The sequence below is a fragment of the Ananas comosus genome, unplaced genomic scaffold, assembly GCF_001540865.1.
Source record: "Ananas comosus cultivar F153 unplaced genomic scaffold, ASM154086v1, whole genome shotgun sequence".
NCBI lineage: Eukaryota > Viridiplantae > Streptophyta > Magnoliopsida > Poales > Bromeliaceae > Ananas > Ananas comosus.
In genome coordinates, this window is record NW_017890773.1 from 1 (window position 1) to 21,575 (window position 21,575).

A 21,575-nucleotide genomic window follows, 5' to 3' on the forward strand; every position below is an offset into this window, starting at 1 on the left:
AACTAGCGGTGTTCATATGGCTAAAAACCTACAATAATCAAGGATCAAAGGGTAGAAATCCAAGTACTAACCTCCCAAGATGCCTCGCACAAGCTCCAATTTCTAGGCGTTGAAGATTGGTTCCACCACCAAGCTCTACAAATGGCAAGCCTCCAAGCCAAGCAAGGGTGAAAGGGGAAAACGGTTTGAGCCCAGCTCCCGTTCAAGCAAACTCCTCTTCTCTCTTCATCTCCTTCTCCTCTTCTTATTCTTCTCTCTCTAGAGGTGTTGGGGTAAGGGTGAGAAATGAGGGAGAAGGCAAATGGGTAATAGCCACTCTAGTGAATATACAAAATCTGGAGAGCCCTCAAAATAGTCAAATTTACATCGCCAAACTGGGCAGATTTTCCCAGAGGGACCGGTCTCTCCCAGTAGGGACCGGTCTCTCGCTTGCGACCCGAAAAACCAGGTTCGGGAACGGTCTCTCCCTGCGGGACCGGTCTTCACTGGCGTGCGCGCGACTGGGACCGGTTCGTGCAGGGACCGGTTGCCTCAAGGCATGCCTCAACACGTACTGGGGACCGGTCATCTCCTTCAGGGACCGGGATCCCCGATGAGTAAAAAACTCTCGACAGGGACTTGTCCAAAATCTTCCAGTTTTCGAACTTTTTAGCGTCGGAAACGAGTTTCTACAACCCTCACCAGTGTGCGGAAAGGCTCGAATTTACATCCAAACACTCGAACTCGCAATTTGACAACGCGTCGTTGTTTTACAAAGAGTGGTATAATGGACTATTTAGAGTATATTCACTTTTTTTATTTTTGGACGTTTGTATTTTTTTTTTTAAATTTTTTTTTTTTTTTTTTTTTTTTTTTTTTTCTCGAGTGAAGCTATTTTGCTCCCAAAGAGAACAACCCTAAGGTTTTGACTTATACATTGGAGCTTAGGGCACAAAATGGGGCTTTTGCTCATGAGGGTTCTAAGTGCCAACATTGACGTCCCAAAACCTAATTGGACCCATACAACCTTTGTGGCGCTCGTTGAGTGTATTACAAAGGACATCAAGAAGATTATTGGGCAAATGCCTATAACAAGGCGGAAGGGGAGTGAGCTTACGGTGTTTGCCGACCAGGTAACGAAGCATCTAAAAATCCAGGAAATCATCGGATGCACCTTGAAAGCCTACTAGGTGGCGTGGTGATTCTAAAACTCATTGAATTCTCTCTATGGCTAATGTTGTCATTCATTGCAGATGTGTATATATATTGTTGCATGCAATTTTTTAGGGTATAAAGTAATGATGAAAATGTGTGATTGTATGATTGTGAGTACAACTTGACATTAATATGATGAATAAAGAAATAATTTGTGAATGTCGAAAACCCTATGTGTATGATGAGAGAAAGAGTGAGACCCAAACGTGGAGCAATAAGAACAGAGGTGACCACTAATGAATAAGTACGAGTGATTTTTGAAAACTGTAAGTAAAGGACACTAGAGTTAGCTGCTGCAAAGAAACTAACGTGATGTAAAGGAAATGATGAAAATGAATGTGTAAAGACTTAAAGTTGAAAAGCGAACCAGCAAGTGGCAGGGCAATAAAGAACAAGAATTGTAACGAACAAGAATGCTAGAGTTAGCAAGAGTAGAGAAATGTAAAGAATGCTGATTGCATGAGTTTGCCAACATAAAGCTTGATGTAAAGAACACTAGAGCTAGTGTAAAGTCAAGATTGCAATTATAATCTTTGAGTTAAGGATATGATTATTCAGTGCTATGAAGTTCCTTGCCGAGGCGGTCGCTCCCCTGGGCGATGCGCTCCGTGAGATTATGACATCACGAGTTGCGAGTAAACCGGAAGGACGGTACTTAGCTGGGGGTGTTCTGCGATGATGGACTTAAGTGGAGCAAGTTATGTGGCGAAGCCCCGGGCGTTAGCATTGAGTTAATGAATAAAGTTAACAGGAACAAAGGAACAAAGAGCGAAAGAAAAAGAGCAAAGTACGAGAGTAAAGTCAAAGAACGAATGAGTTTGCATAATTTGGCATTAATTTATGCTTGAGGGCCCCCTCCCCCCCCTTACCTCTGCTTATTGTTCAGGAATAGTTAGCAATCATTGATATAGATTGGTTACCATATTCAGCTTATCCTATTTCTTTATGCCTGAGTTAGTCCTAGTGGAAGTCAGGTGATGGTGAGGCCGAACCACTGGGAACTTTTGTTGTTACTTTCACCCCAATTCCACAGAGCCGGAACTTGAGACTGAGCGGCGAGCAACCGCAGGTAAAGGTATCGCCGCTTAGTCGAGAGGCACCAAAGTTGGCGTTATCATTTTGTAGTAAAGTACCTATTTGATCATCTTTTGTTCATGATAGGTAATGATGTAATAGGAAGCAATGTAAAGCTTATTTTGATGTAAATGTGATGTAGAAGAAATGATGAAACTATATAGTAGATTTCAGTTTTATGCTTACCCCTCTGTGCAGAACTTAGTTATTTACTTTGCTCTGATATCGTTAGATTCTTTTGCTTTCTTACTTTATTTTTCGCTGTTGTTGTAGACGCCTTATATGTGTAGATATATGGCGGGTCTCAGCGCGCTACCGTGAGGGCCTCTGCCGGTCCCGGGGCGTGACAGATTAGTTTGGTATCAGAGCCTAGGGTTGAGTCGTAGTGGACCTAGCAAACCTTAGGCCGGTTGGACTATAGGAAATAGGCTCGTGAGAGACGAGATCTATTTGATTTGTGAGCGAAAGTATTATGATTGGGTTTATGACAACTCTAAAAAGTTAGAGTTTAATCGCAGTGTATGGCTTCTAACTTCGCGGAGGGTTACGTTGGCGGCCGACAACGTAACATCGGGAGTTAGTTGTGGATAACACTTCCCTACTTTCTCATGATTTGTGTTCTTTGAGCGGGGATTCGATAGCGCGGGTGAGTAACTTGCGCTTTTATGTTTTGTAGTGACAATGCCGATTACACGCTTCCAATCTGCTGAAGCGGACGATGGGGCACACCTCGAGGAGGTCGAAACCTCCACGACTTTTGGATCTAGCGAGGTCCGCGACTTGAGGTCCCAGCTTGCGGTCCTCACTGATCTTATAGCACAGCAGGCGGCGGCCGCTCAGCGACAGGCTGAGATGGCACAGCGACAGGAGGCGCGGATGAAGCATCTGGAGGATCTCTTGCTACAGCAGGCAGCAGCTTCTAGGGAGACTCAGGTTCCCACCCCGCCAGCACCGGTAGTGGACGTCGCGCCCAGGGCGCAATCCCCCGCACCCAGTTCTTCTCGTGCGGCGCCAGCAACCGCACCTCGGGAGGAAGTGGTCGCAGCACCACCAGTTCAGATACCTGTGGCGGGGGCAGCTTTCCCTGTGATGGCCGAGGGAGCCGAGCGGGATCGGCTCATGGATCGCCTCAGTGAGTTCAAGAGGTGCAGCCCGAGGATCTTCGACGGCGAGAAGGTCGACCACTGGATTGTTGAGAAGTGGTTGATGCACATGGAGAAGTTGTTTTGAGATACCTTCGTTGAATTACGGGATAGAGTTTGGCTCGCCACACATCACTTGGACGGCGAGGCCTACCGTTGGTAGTTGGATATCCAGGACAACCCCAACACTGATTTGGCAGCAATTTCTTGGGCGAGGTTCAAGGAGCTCCTACTAGCACACTACTTCCCTGCCAGCGTCAAGAGGAAGATGGAGCCGGACCTGCGCATCTTACGCCAGGAGGAGCGGACGGTGGCCGAGTACGAGAGAGAGTTTTCCCGACTATTCCACTGTGTACCCTTTGTGGTGCGGGACGATGAGGATAAGGCTCGCATTTTCGAGCGTGGATTGCGGCCTTCGATCTTCCGGTTGGTGCAGTCCTCCAACCTCCAAACCTACCGGGAGGTTGTGAACCGTGCACTCATCGTGGAGGCTGGAGCGGCAGACCTTCAGGAGCGTCGCGAAGGCTTGGAGAAGGGGAAAGGCAAGAGGCCTACTGCTGAGGGTGCGAGCCAGACGCACTCACGGAGGCCGCCAAGGCATCCCAGGAGCCGGAGCCAGTCGCGAGGACGTGGCTTGTCTACGCAGCGAGGAGGACCAGATCGTCCCCAGGCACCGCGCTGCGTGATCTGTGGTGGTCCTCACTACCTACGGCAGTGTTCACGCAGTCGGGGTAGGTGCTATTTGTATGGCCAAGAGGGCCACTTCCAGTCGGACTGTCCGAGGGGTCCGTCGCCAGCGCCATCTTCGGCATCTGCACTAGCTTCACCAGGTCCCAGCCAGGGGACACCTTCTATACACCAGCAGGCCAGGTGGCCACCTGTGCAGCGGCAGTTGGAGGGGTCACGGCAGCCCCCTAGCGGGCGCATGTACGCGGCCCAGACTGAGGAGGCGGCAGCAGCCGAGGATGTGGTCACAGGTATCATTTTACTTTATGGGATTCGAGTACGAGCATTATTTGATACCGGTGCATCGCATTCATTCATAGACCGGCTGTTTGCCGAGTTGCATGGCATCCCATTGACATCTTTGTTGTATCCGGGACGAGTCGTAGTACCCGATCACTCTTTGGACATTCGAGAGTTTTGTCCCCGTTGCCCTGTTCGGGTTGGAGACTGGGTCATGCCCGTGTACTTGTTAGCTTTGTGTGTACACAATTTCTTTCATGTATCTGTCCTTCGGAAGTACATTCACGATCCAGCTCATGTGCTGGATGCTACACCATTGGACTGAGAGAAGATCTGAGCTTCGATGAGCAACCCGTAAAGATCTTGGCTCGTGAGGTGAAGAAGCTACGGAATCGGGACATTCCGTATGTGAAGGTTCTTTCGAGCAACCACGGAGAGCGGGAGGCCACGTGGGAGCTAGAGAGCGTGCTGCAGGAGCGCTATCCCCATCTTTTTTAGGTGGAGTCTTGAGGTATGTTGTTGCCTTGAGTTTCGCGGATGAAACTCCTTTTAGGAGGGGTGAATGTAGCGCACTTGACCTGTGCAAATTGCAAGGTTCGAGTGATTGGTTGTGTTTCGAGCTTCGCCACACTTGGTGGGAGGTCGTCGAATGTATTCCGACTCGAAAAGCTCGAAAATCTGAGTTCTGGACGGACTTGAGAGTTTTACTCTCGGGGACCGGTTCCTGGCAAGGAGAGACCAATCCCCCGTTGCGTGGTTGCTGCTGTTTGCCGAGGCAACCAGTTCCCTGACCCGAGAGACCGGTTCTCGAGCGCGTGTTTTGCGAGGAGGGTCCGAGAGACCAGTCCCGTGCGGGGAGAGACCGGTTCCCGAACGTTGGATTTTTGGGGCAGACTGAGAGACCGGTCCTTGGTGGGGAGAGACCGGTCCCTCTGGGCGAAAATTGCCCAGTCCGGGCTGATGTAAATTTGAGTTTTTGAGGGGCCTCTCTAGATTTTGTTGCTCTAAATGGTCTATATGGCCATTTCACTCTTTTCCCTCCTCATTTCTCACCCTTTCTCTACACCCTCTAGAGAGAGAAGAGGAAAGAGGATGAGAAGAAGAAGAGGAGGAGCTTGCTTGAGGGAGCTTGGAGCTTCAACCCTTTCTCTCCTTCCCACCCTTGCAAGGCTTGGAGCTTGCTTGTAGGGCTTGGTGGTGGACCAATCTCCAACCCTAGAATATTTGGAGCTTGTTTGGAGGCATCTAGAGAAGTTAGTAGCTTGATTCTAACCTTTGATCCTTGTATTGGTGGGTTTTACCATATGAAACCCTAGAATGGGATTTCAGGGTTGATGTTGGGGCTTTTTGATCTAGGACTTTTGAGGCTCAATTTCTTGGCTTAGGATCTTCCTTTGGGTTGGATTGGAAGGATTCTAGCCCTCTTTTGGAGCTTGAGAGAGATTTTCTACTCCCTAGGTGAGTTTTGCCCTTTTTGCTTGTGGTGGTTAGTGTTTGAGCCTAGAGTGCTCGTAACGCTTGTTTATCTCTTCGCTCCTTACTTTTAGGGTACTTGGAGACTCGTGGACAACTTCATTCGGCGATACGAAGGACTCCGAGACGGTTCGGTGGGTTTGACCTAGCCACACAATGAGAAAATCTCATTTGTAATGATTTGAGTCTCGTTAAATAAAAAAACATGCATAATCATGTTAGATGTATTATTTATGAATTTTAGAAGGCTTAAAATGCCTATGTTACATACATTGTATTTTTGGACCCCTATAATGTAGGGAATTTGCATATGAGGCTTATGTGTGCATTAGTATTCTTATGAGAGACATGGGGTGATGTTTACCTAGTAGAAATGACATGTGTAAAGTGCATATGGACTTAGACCTCAATTGGATATTGAACCATTATAATGCCATAAAGCGGCATTGGACCATTTTGACTTGTGAATTAGTGAGCCATTGTCATAAAGAGGCATTGAGCTCGGGTTAGATGAGAACCTAGAACTAATGTCATGAATGGAACCTAGAATGGAAAATGTGCTTAATTTATATCAAGCTTAAGTGTCATAAAGAGGCACTAAGCATAGTGAGTGTTGGAACATCACTTTGTGACCTAGAGCTAGATCGTTGAGATGCTAGTGACTATTACTATGTTAGAGACATGATGATTGGGTATTTGAGACGATGATTACGCTTGTTTGCCATTTGTGCTCATTCGCACATGCTTGTGAGGGTCGCTCCCTACAAGCCGGCACTCCAGAGTTGGCCTACGCGACTTATGTTCGCTCGTGCGGTATCGAGAAACCTACGCGATCGGGAGGGATAGACTCATTCCTACAGTGGGAATGCTGGAGCTACCATCGACACTTAGGTGGCACAAGCTGGACTACAATATGTAGGTCCTAGAACATGTTGGAAACAATGATATTTAATTGAGAGATGATATTCACTACTAGATAGGAATTGGTAGTTGGATTACTATGACATGCTTATAGCATAGTATTGAGACATGTAGTACACTTGATAGTTCACTTATTGCATCATTGGATACTTGGTTGCCATGGTAGAGCATGATCATCATATATTGATAGAACGGGACATGATACTAGTTGCCGTGTCGGGACATATTGCTTATGCATTGGACATTCTTCATCATGAAAGAGTAAATGTACAATGCATTGACATCGTAGTGCTTATGCTTTAGTAGATATACATGCTTTCTTATCGCAGTTATCACTATCTTTTTATTGCCTATCGTACTTACACTTTTCTTGTGGGGCCAAGTGGTGCATTGAACTGAGGTCAGTAATTGCCCACTGGGAACTATAAATTATAGTTCTCACGCCCTCTTATTCTTGTTGTTATTTCAGAGCCTTCGGCACCGGCGGAGGCACGGGATCGCGGCAAAGCAGTCGCATAGCTAGCTAGCTGGGAGCCCGTGTGAGCTTAGGTGGTTTACCCTTCTTTTGTATTAGAGTGAGAGATTTTGAGAACCATGTGTAGAGAGACCACCTGTATACTCTTGATGTTTAGTTTTTGTATCTGGGATTTCCTTTGTATTACTCTTTGGCTTTATTAGTAGATTTCAGTTTTATGCTTACCCCTCTGTGTAGAACTTAGTTATTTACTTTGCTCTGATATCGTTAGATTCTTTTGCTTTCTTACTTTATTTTTCGCTGTTGTTGTAGACGCCTTATATGTGTAGACATATGGCGGGTTTGGGCGCGCTACCGGGAAGGCCTCTGCCGGTCCCCGAGCGTGACAAAAGCTCAGTTGCTTCAGGATGGCACCCCCCACCTCTAGGTGATACCTCGAAGCTAGGAATACGGTTTCGTGATTTTTGGACGCTGCCTCGGCCTTCTAGGCGAAAACGAAGCCGAAACGGTCCTTTTTGCCAATATCTTCACATAGGCTCGATGGATCATCGAACCGACTTTACAAGCGCGTTAGAATACCTAGCAATTAGGTTTGTATTGGGTTAATTTAGATCAAACCCCTACATTTCCAAAAAACCCCATTTTTGAGCCCTAGAACTCAATCAATTCAAGAATCACCATTTAATCTCTAGATTCAAGCAATATACCTCTATTTAGCATGCTAGGGTTCTATAAAATCCATTTCTGGAACATATAATTTAAAGAGCATCAAGCTTACCTCCACAAGCTTGCTCCAACTCAAGGAAGAAGATGAAGATTCACTTCTTAGCCTTCTTCTCCACCAAATCTCTCTCTTAGATCCACCCTTGAAGAGAGAGAAAGAGAGCTTAGAGAGAGAGAGGGAGCTTTCTTTTAGGGTTGCAAGTGAGAAAGATGAGAGGAAACAAGCTCTACCCTCTCATATGCCCTCCACTTAAGGCAAAATAGCCAAAAACCCCCTCAACAACACGAACTGTGCATAGCCCGCGCTGGGCTGTTTTCAGGTACGGGGTCCGAACCCTGAAGCTAGGGTCCGGACCCCGAGAGCATATAAATTTTGCAAACTGCAGAATTGCATTTCCAACTCTCCAAGGTCCTCCCTCAATGCACAAAAGCCAACTTCGACGCCTTTGGCCTTTCCGAAGCGTCCCGAACTCGCCTTCGATCATTTTTTATCCAAGTTGCGGATTTATGTATCAAGTTTTCATTTCCTTACATCCTCCCCTCCTTAAAAAGAGTTTCGTCCTCGAAACTAACTCAAACTTAAACCCATACCTCAACTCACTCCTCGAAGAGATGAGGATGAAGCGCTTTCATCACGTCTTCGAGTTCCCACGTGGCTTCGCGATCGTCGTGATTGCTCCACAGAACCTTGACGTATGGAATCTCGCGATTTCTCAACTTGCGCACTTCTCGAGCAATAATCGACACCGGAAACTCTTCGTAGGACATATCCTGTCACGCCCTGCAACTGCTACCAATTTGGCCGGTTCGGGCACGTCGAACAGACGCCGAACGGACAGCATCTCCCCTGTCCGCCCATGGCTCAAACAATGCGATCATGTACAATCAAGTGCCCAGGAAAACTTAATAACATACATGATCAACAAGGAGCGCTACAAGTGCTAAAAAGAAAGAGCAAGACACAAGTAAATATGTACAAGTGAGCAAAAAGAGAGAATACTATCTATTACATCACATTCAACTATTTAAAGCATTTAGTTTACATTTGCATCTCCAAAATATACATGATCGTCCACAACTCTCCAAAAGCATCTCACCACCTATACATCATCTACACTCATGTACATAGGGTGTCTCTAATGCAAAAGGAAAGCCACTACTACTAGGGCGCTATGCCCTTACCGCGATCCTCGCCCGGAGCGCTCGTACTCGACCCTGCAACAAAGTGGGGTGAGAACTATATGAATATAGTTTCCAATGGGTTCGGCCGCCGACTCCGCCGATCTTCCCACTAGGTCTAAGCAGGCAGAAGCAGATAGATAGATATACATATGAAAGCAACGATGACATAGTAAGGAATCTACAAGTATACTACTATGCCTCAATCAACTGTAATGAACGAATGAACTACATAGTACAAAAGTAAGCTATTATACTACTATGTCCAAGAAATAATGCCATTCATTGTTCACCCAATCACTTGGCTAACCCGAAGGTTTGCCCTCAACTCACATCTCAAGTCTCTTCAAGTGGGAAGCTACAAGCATTTACCCCACCCAAGACCGTCTGCGGGATAGCTAGCTACTGCCCCTCGTGTGACAGCCTTCGGAGTGCACTAATAGGTGGAGCGACCACCGCTAAATAACAGACTATGTGAGTATGATCCAGTCCTCATCCACTGAGGATACCCTGTCAACTAGGGTCAACAACCACTCGGGAGTCCATCTATCCCTATGTTCAATGTCATAGTGTCTTATGCAATATCTCACAACTCTGGAATCCACCTATCCCTCAGTTCATAAGTGTTTTCTACACTAAGTTTCCATGCCACTCGTCATGTTATTTACACTATTACATGCCACTCGTTATGTCGCTACATAACCATCAAGTTCATCTCTCATCTCGGCACTATAGGATTTCAACATCAAGACCCAATCCTTACCTATCCACTATATCATGTATTCCACTCATACTATGATATCAACTAGGAAAGCATAAGAAATGGAAATGCAACACAATCCTACAATGTATATATGTAAGAGATGCAACTAAGACATAGAATGAAGCCCGGTTGCTTCGGGATGACACCCCCGCCTTTTAGTGACGTCACGACTCTAGGAACTCAATTTCGCGATTCTAGGACATCGCCTCTGCCCTCCAGGCGGAAACGAAGCTCAAAACGTCCTTCTTGCCGATAACTTCGCATAGGCTCGACGGGTCGCCGAACCGACTTCGCAAACGCGTTGAAGCACCTATCAATTAGGTATATACATGCTCAATTTAGATTAAGTCCTAGCATTTAGCAAAACCCTCATTAGAACCCTAGATTCTAACTCTTGCAAGAATCCACCACTAAGCCTCAAGATTCAAGCATTCAACTTCTATTTAACATGCTAGGGTTCCACTTAATCCATTTTTAGAGCATATAAATGAAGCCCTAAAAATCTACTATGGATGCTCTCAAGGCTTACCTCAATAAGCTAGCTCCAATGACCCAAGGAAGAAGAAGAGGGTGATGATCTCCTCCTTGGCCTCCTCCTCCACCAATCTCTCCTCCTTCTTCCACCTTGAAGACAGAGCTTAGAGAGAGAGAGAGAGAAGCCCTTTTTAGGTTTGGGTTGGAGGGAATGGGAGAAAAGAGAGAGGAATGGCCCTCAAGTAACCCTCACATGCCACATTTGCATAAAAACCCTCCAACATGACATCTATGCACTGCCCAATCTGGGCACTTTTCGGGTACAGGGACCGGTCTCTCTAGAGGGGGACCGGTCCCCAAGAGCACAATCGCACGCAGACTGGGCACCTTCCCCTTTTCCACGCGTACGGGGTCCGGTCCCCTGCTGAGGGACCGGTCCCCGAGAGCACAAACTCCCGCACTTTGCAGAATTTCTCCAGCTTGCTCTCGAAGGCCCTCTACAATGCACTGTATGCATTTTCGACACCTTCGGCCTCTCCGAAGCATCCCAAACTCACCTTCGATCAATTTCGATCGAAGTTCGGACTTTCATGTCGAGTTTTCATTTCCATACATATCGTCTTGCAATTCTGGTGGCTCATACAACAAAGCATGCTCGGGATCGTGGACGTACTTGCGAAGGTTAGAAACATGGAACATATTGTGAACCTCCGGAAGCTTCAGTGGCAATGTGAGCCGGTAAGCTACCACACCAATGCGCTCTAGCACCTCGTAAGGTCCAATGTACCGGGAACTTAACTTTCCCCGAACTCCGAAGCGCTTCACACCCTTCATGGGTGACACTTTCAAGAAGACGCGGTCTCCTACTGCAAACTCTAAGTCTCGCCAGCGCTTACCCGCATAACTCTTTTGTCCAGATTGTGCCGTGAGCAATCTTTGACGAGCAAGGTGGACCTTCTCTTCCGCCTTTCGCAAGACATCGGGGCCTAACACCATCCGTTCGCCAATATCACACTAGTGTATAGGAGATCGGCACTTCCTCCCGTAGAGAGCCTCAAACGGCGCCATCTCTATACTAGCTTGGTAACTATTGTTGTAGGCGAACTCGGCCAGCGGTAGGTGCTCGGGCCAACTACCTTTGTAGTCAATCACACACGCTCGCAACATATCCTCCACAATCTGAATGGTTCTCTTTGATTGTCCATCAGTCTGAGGATGAAATGCAGTGCTGAACTCGAGCCGTATACCAAGTGCTTCCTGCAGGTTTTTCCAAAAGTGCGAAGTAAACCGGGGGTCTCGGTTTGACATGATCGACTTTGGAACCCCGTGCAACCTCACAACTTCATCAAGGTGCACGTGCGCCAATCTGTCTCCTAACCAAGTAGTGTGGATCGGTAGAAAATGAGCTGACTTCGTCAAACGATCCACCACAACCCAAATCGCATCGTGGCCACTCAACGAACGAGGTAATCCGACCACGAAGTTCATAGCGATATCCTTCCATTTCCAGACGGGGATAGGTAGGCTCTGAAGCTTTTCCGCTAGAAATCGACGCTCCGCCTTAACTTGTTGGCAAACTAGACATTGCACCACATAGCGTCCAATATCTGCTTTCATTTCCGGCCACCAATAGTGCATCTTCAAGTCTTGGTACATCTTGGTGCCGCCCGGGTGGACATTATACGGAGACCGATGCGCTTCTTGCAAAATCAACTTCCGGACTTCTTCGTCTTCCGGTACACACCACCGGTTCCTGTATCGAAGCGCGCCATCGATATCAACACTGAAATCGCCACCACGCCCACTCTCAATGTCACGCCGCACCTTTTGGAGATTCGAGTCCGCTGGTTGCAAACTCTTGATTCTCTCCAACAAGGTCGGTTGGACAACGAGAGTTTACAGCATAGTCGGAACCTCCGGAGCTACAACCTCAAGATCCATTCACCCCATTTCTTTCCACAAAGGCTCGTGATTTGTGATCCACAATGCGAGGTTCTCCGCTGACTTTCTGTCAAGCCCCGAGCTCCGCCTATTTGGTCGGATTCGAGCACGCCGACAGACCGCCAAACGGATAGAGCCTTCCCTGTACGTTCTAGGCGTCACAATTTATACAATGCAATACAAGAGGTTCCAATCAGGAACAGTATTCAACCACCGATTGCGAGTATCAAAAACATAAATGCCACTATACCATTACAAGTATTCATCTCAGAGATTTATTACATTTTACAATACTACAAATACTTTTCAGTTATCACATAAGCCCTTACACAAATTACAACTTACACAATTTACTACAAGTTTGTTTCTTTCAATTTATACTCTCTGAGCTCGACCACTTCAGGGTACTTCTATCTCTGGTCTCTGTAGTAGGGCGCTATCTACGGAGCTACGCCCTGTCCTCGCGCCGCAGCGCCGCTCACGTGCGAACCTGTACCCCCAAAAACAACACGGGGGTGAGAACTATATAAATATAGTTCCCAGTGGGTACGGCCACCCAAGGGAAAAGCTCGACCATTAGGTCTAATGAGGCCCTGCAACATGTTAGTTCAACAATATACAATCGATATATATATTCAATTGAAGTACAAGCCATGCCTCACAATATACGATATGAAAATCATGCAACTCTATGCAACAATTGGTAGGTCAATTGACTCTACACTTTACTTGGCTACTTTTAGCTCGTATCATCACTCTAAGGTTTCTACTACCTTAGGTTCTCAACTCAAATCCAACTGGCTTCTAAGGTATCTATTACCTTAGCTCTTGCCTCTGTCACTAGTTCATAGGGTTTCTACTACCTCTATTAAGCTAACCACTCGACTCGGCTTCGAGTCAATCATCCGCGGATAGTCCGCGCACTGACCGCCCTCATCGACTTAATCAGCTGGCGGCAAAGTCGTCGCACGCGCCGAACACTGGTTCAAGTCCCTTGACTTGGCCATCTGGCGGCGAACGTATCGCATCTCACCCAACAATGGCTCAAGTCAATCTGGCGGTATGATCCACAAACTGGCTTTACCATCCGGCGGCGAAGTCGTCGCACGCGCCACGACAATGGTTCAAGCCCTGGGCAGTGATCTCTGTGTGCTCACCACCCAATCCTCCCTTGGTATCAACCTCGGGGCGAAATCGTCGCACACGCCCTAGCCTTGATACCAGGGTTATCAAAGATCCTAGGAATCTGGAATCCACTTCCACAGGTCGAGGGTCCATAACCAACCCTATGCTGTCGACCTAGAACATCCTAGTGGCTGCCACCACCATGCTCGCTAACCTAGGTTCAAAGCCACTGTAACACACTGGACCTTTGCAAATTGCGAGGTTCGAGTGTTTGGTTGTATTTCGAGCTTTTCCACATTTGGTGGAGGGTTGTAAAATGTTCCCCGACCCGAAAAGTTCGAAATCTGGAACTTTGGACAAGTCCTGAGAGTTTTTACTCTCGGGGACCGGTCCCTGGAAGGAGAGACCGGTCCCCTCAGTGAGCAGTGTTGAGGCGGCCTGAGGCAACCGGTCCCTGGCAGGCGAGACCGGTTCCCGAACGCGTCTTCGCAGTGAGAGACCGGTCCCGCGCAGGGAGAGACCGGTTCCCGAACGCTGGTTTTTCGGGTTCGCAGCGAGAGACCGGTCCCAGCTGGGGAGAGACCGGTCCCTCTGGGCGAAAACTGCCCAGTTCGGGCTGATGTATATTGGGTTTTTGAGGGGCCTGGTTGGATTTGTTACTCTAGATGGGCTTATTAGCCATTTCACTCCCTTCCTCCTCATTTCTCACCACCCTACACCTTCTAGAGAGAGAGAAGAAGAAAGAGAGAGAAGAAGGAGGAGGAGAAGAAGAAGAGGAGCTAGTTTGAGGGAGCTTGGGCTCAACCCCTTTCTCTCCTCCCCCTTGGCAAGGCTTGGAGCTTGCTTGTAGAGCTTAGTGGTGGACCAACTTCAACCCTAGGGCATTTTGGGCTTGATTGAAGCTTCCAAAGGGTTAGTTATATGTTTCCTCCTCTAGATTCTTGTTTTTGTGATTTTTGGGAGATGAACCCTAGAAATGAGATTTAGGCTTATTTGGGCATTTTTGATCTAGGGCTTTTGGACCCAAATTGATTGGTTTAACCTTCCTAGGGCTTGGATTGGAAGGGTTCTAGCTCTCTTTGGAGCTTTGAAGAGATTTCTACTCTTGAGGTGAGTTTTGCCCCTTTTTGCTCCTAGGGTAATTTTGATGTTATAGGATGGTTGTAATGCTCTCGTATCTCTTCGCTGAACCACTTTTAGGGTATCTTGAGGCTCGTGGGACAACTTCGTTCGCGCGAATCGAGACCCTACGCGACGGTCGGTGGGTTTGACCTAGCCACAACAATGAGAAATCCTCATTTGTGCTTAATTAAGTGTTGTTAAACGAAATGCATGCATATTCTTGTTATATGTATATATTGTGAATTTTAGAATGCTTAAAAGGCCTATGTTATATATGATGAAATTTTGGACCTCTATGTAGTAGAGAGTAGCTTATTGGGCATAGTTGCATTTAGCATTCTACATGAGACGTGGGTATCATGCTTCTATAGTATAAATGATTCGGATTCATGCATTTAAACCTAAGTTATCTTGTGACATGAAAATTGACAAGATTGTCATTTAGAGCTATGTGAATTAAGAGCGCTAATGTCATCAAGCGGGCATTGAGCTCGGGACATGTGAGAACCTAGTGGATAGGGCCATCAAGGGATTTAGAATACATATTGAACATCAATTGCCTAAGTGTCATCAAGGGGCACTAGGCGTAGCAAAGGTTGAACCTTCACATTGTGACATAAACTAGATCTTTGGATGCTAGTGACTATACCATGTTAGAGACATGAGGAATTGGATACTTGAGACTTGGACTTTGTTTGCTTGCATTTGTGCTCATTCGCACATGCTTGTGAGCGGTCGCTCCCTACAACGGCACTCCGGAGTTAGCCTATGCGACCTATGTTCGCTCGTGCGCGTATTGAGAAGCCTACGAGGTCGAGTGGGACAGACACATCCAAGAGTAGGAGATGTTGGGCTACCACAGGCACTTAGGCGGCACAAGCTGGACTACCTTTGGTAGGTCCTTGATTGGAAATGAAAATGATACGGGTCGAGATTGGTTAATCACTACTAGATAGGTTTAGTAGTTGGATTACATTTATATGTCTTTTAGCATAGTGTGAGACATGTAGTATATTTGATAGTCTCTTGTTGCATTAGAGCATACTTGGTTGCCATGATAGAGCTTATGTACATGCATGCATAAAGGTTATTGACATTGAACTTTACCATTGGACGTAGTATTTTGATATTGTAGATGTACATCACCATGACATCGTTATACTTGAGTTTAGTAAGTTAGCATTATTAATTATGCCTTTATATTGCTATCATTTTTGTTACTTACCCTGTTTTTGGGCTAGTGGAGCAGGAGCTGAGGTCAGTAATTGCCCACTGGGAACTATAAATTATAGTCTCACGCCCTTTTTTCTCGATGTTTTACAGAGCCTTCCACTCAGTGTGAGGCCAGGGATCGCGGGAAGGGTAGTTGCTTCGAGCTAGCTTCCTTCGAGGAGAGTTTGCTAGGTGGTCTAACCTCTCGATTTTGTTTCCTTTTGCGAGAGGTTGAGAGTTCTACCAGTGTATTAGAGACACGTTTTTTGTACTTTTGAGAACCAGATATTGTACTACTTTATGATTTCTTTATTGTCTAGCTTGCTTGCTCTGATATCTTCTAGTTGCTAGTTATTTATTTCTTATATTTGTTCTATCTCTTTGCTTTTACTTTCCGCTTTTATCGTAGACGCTTATATGTGTGTAGACATATGGCGGTCTGGGCACGCCACCGGGAGGGCCTCCGCCGGTCCGGGCGTGACAGCCACTCTAGGTTTACTATACCACAACTAGGTTACAAAACTCTAGTTCTATATCACCACTACCTAGATCTACTTCTAGGTTCACTAGCTTAACCTTTGTTCACTGACACTAGGTTCAACATTACTATGTCCGACCTATGTTTATTAACACTAGGTTAGATGCACTCGATCTAATCGACATCTTAGTTGTCTAATCAAGTATTTCAGTTATACGTTCCTGTTTTCCAATGTTATTTCTCTAATCATCTAGAGGTAATCAACCAAGTTCACATGCATATATAAAGTCACAATGCTAATCATGCCTTTATAATCTCACAATGCTAATATGCATTTATAATCTCACATATCAATATGACTTCATCTAACATTCATTCTATCCATTATGCTCATAGGTATTCATGTAATTACGGTAGCATTATTGTAACACACTGGACCTTTGCAATTGCGAGGTTCGAGTGTTTGGATGTAATTTTCGAGCTTTTCCACACTTGGTGGAGGGTTGTAGAATGTTTTCCGACTAAAGTTCGAAAAATTGAATTCTGGACAAAGTCTGAGAGTTTTTACTCTCGGTGGACCGGTCTGGAAGGGAGAGACGGTCCCCCAGAGAGCAGTGTTGAGGCAGCCTGAGGCAACCGGTTCTTGGCAGGCGAGACCGGTCCCGAGCGCGTCTTCGCAGTGAGAGACCGGTCCCACGCAGGAGAGACCGGTTCCCCGAACGCTGATTTTTCGGGTTCGCAGCGAGAGACCGGTCCCTGCTGGGGAAGAACCGGTCCCTCTGCGAAAAACTGCCCAGACCGGGCTGTGGTAAATTGGATTTTTGGGGGACCTCTCAGATTTTGTTACATTAGATGGGCTTATTAGCCATTTCCTCTTCCCCTCTCTCATTTTCTCATTCTCATCCTCTCCTACACTTCCTAGAGAGAGAAGAGAGAAGAAGGAGGAGAAAGAAGGAGAGGAGCTAGCTTGAGGGAGTTGGAGCTCGAACCATTCTCTCTTTTTCCACCTTTGCAAGGCCTTAGAGCTTACTTGTAGAGCTTGGTGGTGGGCAATCTTCTAACCCTAGAAGATTTGGAGCTTGTTTGGAGGAGTCTTGGGAGGTTAGTACTTGGATTCTACCTTGATCCTTGATTTGGTAGGTTTTACATATGAAACCCTAATTTTGGGACTTAGGGTTTATTTTGGGCTTTTTTGAACCTAGGGTCTTTTGAGGCTAGATTGATTGGATTAGAACCTTCCTTGGGCTTGGTTTGGAAGGGTTCTAGCTCTTCCTTTGGAGCTTTAGAAGAGATTTCTTCTCTTGAGGTGGATTTTGGCCATTTTTGCTTCTGCATTGATGTTTGATCTTATGGTTGGTTGTAATGCCCTGCGTATCTTTTCGCTGATTAATTTAGGGTACCTTGAGGTCTGCTGGACAACTCCGTTCGTCGGATCGAAGGAGCACGCGACGTTCGGTGGGTTTGGCCTAGCATAAAATTATGAGAAATGCTCATATTTGGTGTGTTAAATGTTTCGTAAAGTTGAAATTCTTGCATTTTCATGTTAAATGTATTTATTATGAATTTTAGAATGCTTAACGTGCAAAAGGTTATGTGTAGTAAATTTTGGGACTCTATTGGTAAGAGACATGCATGTGTGGCCTAGCATTTCTAGTTGAGACTTAATTATAATCCCTATATTGAAACGAACCTTGCTTTCATGCATTCAAACTATATGCCAGATGTGACATTTAGGAAATTTCTGGAAGCTAGAGAGGCTTTAGGACTTAGATGAATGTGGATTGGCCAATGTCATGAGAGGCATTGGGCCCGGGTCATAGTGAGCATTATTTGTTAATGTCTAATTGGAACATGATTAGTGTGGAGCTTAAGTGTCATTAAGAGGCACTAAGCAAGTTTGTGTTGCGACTTCACATTTGACTTTGAACTAATCTTCGAGGTGCTAGTGACTACACCATTGTAGAGACGTGAGATTGTGGTACTTTAGACAGTGACCTTGTTGTCTTGCCATTTGTGCTTCGTTCGCACATGCTTGTGAGGGTCGCTCCCATCAAGCCGGCATCCGGAGTTGGCCTATGCGACTTTTGTTCGCTCGTGCGGAATTGAGCGCCTTCGGGGTCGAGTGGGACAGACACATTTCCATGTGTAGGAATGTCGGGCTACCACGGCAATTAGGCGGCACAAGCCGGACTACCTTGGTAGATCTTAATTGGAAATGAAAATCGACAACGGTTGAGAATGAATGATCACTACTAAATTAGGCTTATAGTGGATTACAATTACATGCTTTTGAGATAGTGTGAGACATGTAGTATTACTTGGTTTGCCATGATAGAAACTTCTACATCATGTATTGACAAAGGTTAACAACATTAATTAGTTGCATTGGACTTAATTGTAATGATAGAATAGAACGTACATTTTGGTTGACATCGTGCTTATTTGAGACATAACTAGCATTTCATTATGCTTTCTTTCCGCAGTTTATTTACATGCTCCTTATTGCTTATTATTTTTATCGTTACTTACCCTTCTCTTTGGGGCCTAGTGGAGCTATGAGCTGAGGTCAGTAATTGCCCACTGGGAACATATAATTTATAGTTCTCATGCCCTCTTTTTCTCGATATTTTTCAGAGCCTTCACTCTCGGGTGGGCCAGGGACCGCGGAGGGAGTTGCTTTCGAGTTAGCTTCCTTTGAGGACGATTCGCTAGTGGTCTACCTCTCGTTGTACTTTATTTTGGAGAGGTTGAGAGTTTTACTAGTGTACTAGAGACCACCAATTTTTGTATTAGAGGCTGATATTGTATAGCTTTGTTTACTCTTATGTATTAGTACTGTTTATTACTTTTAGTATAGATGTTAGAACTTTACTCGCTCTGATATCATTAGTTTTTCCTTGTTATTTCACTTCTTTTATTTGTTTTCTTCCATTCTGCTTTTACTTTCCGCTTTTCTTGTAGGACGCCTTAGTATGTATAGACCAATATGGCGGGTCTGGGCACGCTACCGGCAGGGCCTTCGCCGGTCCCGGGGCGTGACAATTATATAACTTGCTCATCATGTAATCTACATCACATTTTAACTTATGTCATCAACATGCATTTCATTCTATGCACTATGCTCACATGCATTCTTTGAGTTAACTACATGCATCCATTTTCATGCTTTATTTACATTTATATGCATCAACACGGATTCTTAATTTTCTTAGACAAAAAGATGACCTAGTCGCTTCGGTAAGCACAACCCACCTTTACTTGGTACCGGAACGCGAGAAATCCACTTCCCGCACTCTCCCAAGAATCGCGATCCGCGATCGCGACAATTGTAGCCGAAAATGTCCTTTTGGCGATATCTTCGCGTAGGCTCGACGGATTGCCGAACCGACTTCGCCAACATGTTCGCTTTGCCCTCAATTAGGTTTGTTCACGACTAATTCCCCGCCGGGACTTCAATCCTACAAAAGCGCATTATGGAGGTTAGGTTTTAATTAACTTGCCAACACCTGGAGTAACATAAACTCCAATACTTAGCAACCGTAAAACCATGTAATTTCAGAGATTACATTAATCCCTAATTAGGAATTATAGGTTAATTCACCTTCATTCCCCCAACTATCCAAAGTGCACATATGATATTTACATGTATAGCTTTCTCGAGGTGCTATGGTACTACTAGTCTTAGCAACCCAAGAAAACTTAATGCATAACAACCCACAACTTTTAACTAAGGAATTGTAGAAGTTCACATCAATCCTTATGCTGAAATTAAGGTCATTTTACAGCAGATTTCAGTTTTTTTAACATACAATTGACAAACATATACATGCTGCCCCTCTTAGTGCAGTTTCACATACTAATGTAAAACTTAGCTACTTAGAACCTTCTCCTAGGCAGCCATACTTATTCCCAGCTGAAGAACAATTCATTTATCTTAAGTTTCTATATTTCCTCAGCTGTTTTGCTACTCCAGCAACTTTTAATTCAGCTCCAATAGCAGGAAGTTTCTGCTGAAATTCTATTGGTGCTGAAATTCTGCACTTGCTTCTTCACATCTCACTACAAATATAAAACAATTACTTTTCTTGCTTACACTCTTTTAGAGCAATTTCACACCACTCAAACCAGGGGAGAGGCACCCATTTACCTCATTCGAAGCTCCCCTTCCAGGTCCTTCTCAGCTCGGAACACCAAGGAGCTCCTCAAGGTAGCAACTTCACACTTTCTCACTTTTCTCAGCCCCTACTGGAATTTCCTGCATACACATACCCCAATTTGAACCATTTAGAGGCTTCTCTTATGCAATTACTATTATTCTAACTGAGAAGCAAACCATCTACCTCAAATTCCAAGCTTCCTCAGCTGAAGCTCCAATTCGGCAGCTCCAACAAGCCCAATACATCAGAAATCTGCCAACACTTTCTCCAAGCCTCAACTACTTAGAAATCTTCTTCACAGCCATCAATACTACTCAAACCAGGGATATATATCAAAATTACCTGGATTTGAAGTTTCCCCAAGGGTTTCTTCAGCTCCACAAACCTTCCTTTCATCTCCACAGGGTTTCTTCTTAGCTCCAACAGCAAGAAAACTCAATTCTACCACCTCTCCTTCACCAACTTGCTTCTGTGGTTGAGAGAGAAAGAGAGGAGGAATTAGATGAATAAGAAGGCTGTGGAGGGATGCCCTGGTACGTGGACAACCTCAGGGGGTCAGGGTTTAAGTGATAAGATCAACAAACTGCAATTTAACCCCTCAAAATGCTGAAACTGCATTGCAATCCAGCAGTTCGCAAATCAGTCCCTGCAGGTTCGCAGTTCAGTTCCTGCTCGCAGCAGCAGCTTTGGCAGCCCGTTTCTCACATCCAGCTCACTCCGAATTTATCCAAACACTTCCAAAACATGCTAAACTCTATGCCCAAGCTACCAATTTAATTTGAAAGCATTTAATTTTCATTTTAGCATCATTTTAGCCGGATTAGCAATGAAATCAAGCTCCAATTCCATTCATGGCAGCAACTTCACTTCGGAGCCTTTTCGGTTTTCGGTTCACTTCGAAACCCTCCAACTTCTTCCAATACAAGCCAACTAATATTCCTAAGCTTCCAAATTAATCCGGGAATATTCCAAATTACATTCTTACATTATCATGATCAACTTGCTCAAACTATCCAATACAAATCCTGCACCTGGCAGCACTTCACTCCGAGCTTCTTTTTGCGCTATCACTTCGCACCGAACACTTCAAAACCCTTCTAAGACATGCCATTAGCTATCCCAAATCCTCCAAATTAATTCGGAGATACTACAAATT

General features: G+C 45.4%; 1 long non-coding RNA gene across 4 annotated transcripts; it reads right to left on the reverse strand.

Moving 5' to 3' along the window:
* Window positions 1-8,948: 8,948 nt before the first annotated feature.
* LOC109704220 lies at window positions 8,949-20,959 on the reverse strand. 4 transcript variants are annotated; one of them, XR_002214231.1, is made up of 5 exons: window positions 20,762-20,959; window positions 20,603-20,671; window positions 20,410-20,517; window positions 19,515-19,720; window positions 12,543-12,815 (listed from the first exon to the last, which is right to left on the reverse strand). It is a non-coding gene; the product is annotated as an uncharacterized LOC109704220 (long non-coding RNA). The 4 variants fall into 4 exon arrangements; XR_002214232.1 differs by having other exon boundaries at window positions 20,603-20,680; XR_002214230.1 differs by lacking the exons at window positions 12,543-12,815; window positions 20,762-20,959 and adding an exon at window positions 8,949-9,183 and having other exon boundaries at window positions 20,603-20,755.
* Window positions 20,960-21,575: the final 616 nt, after the last annotated feature.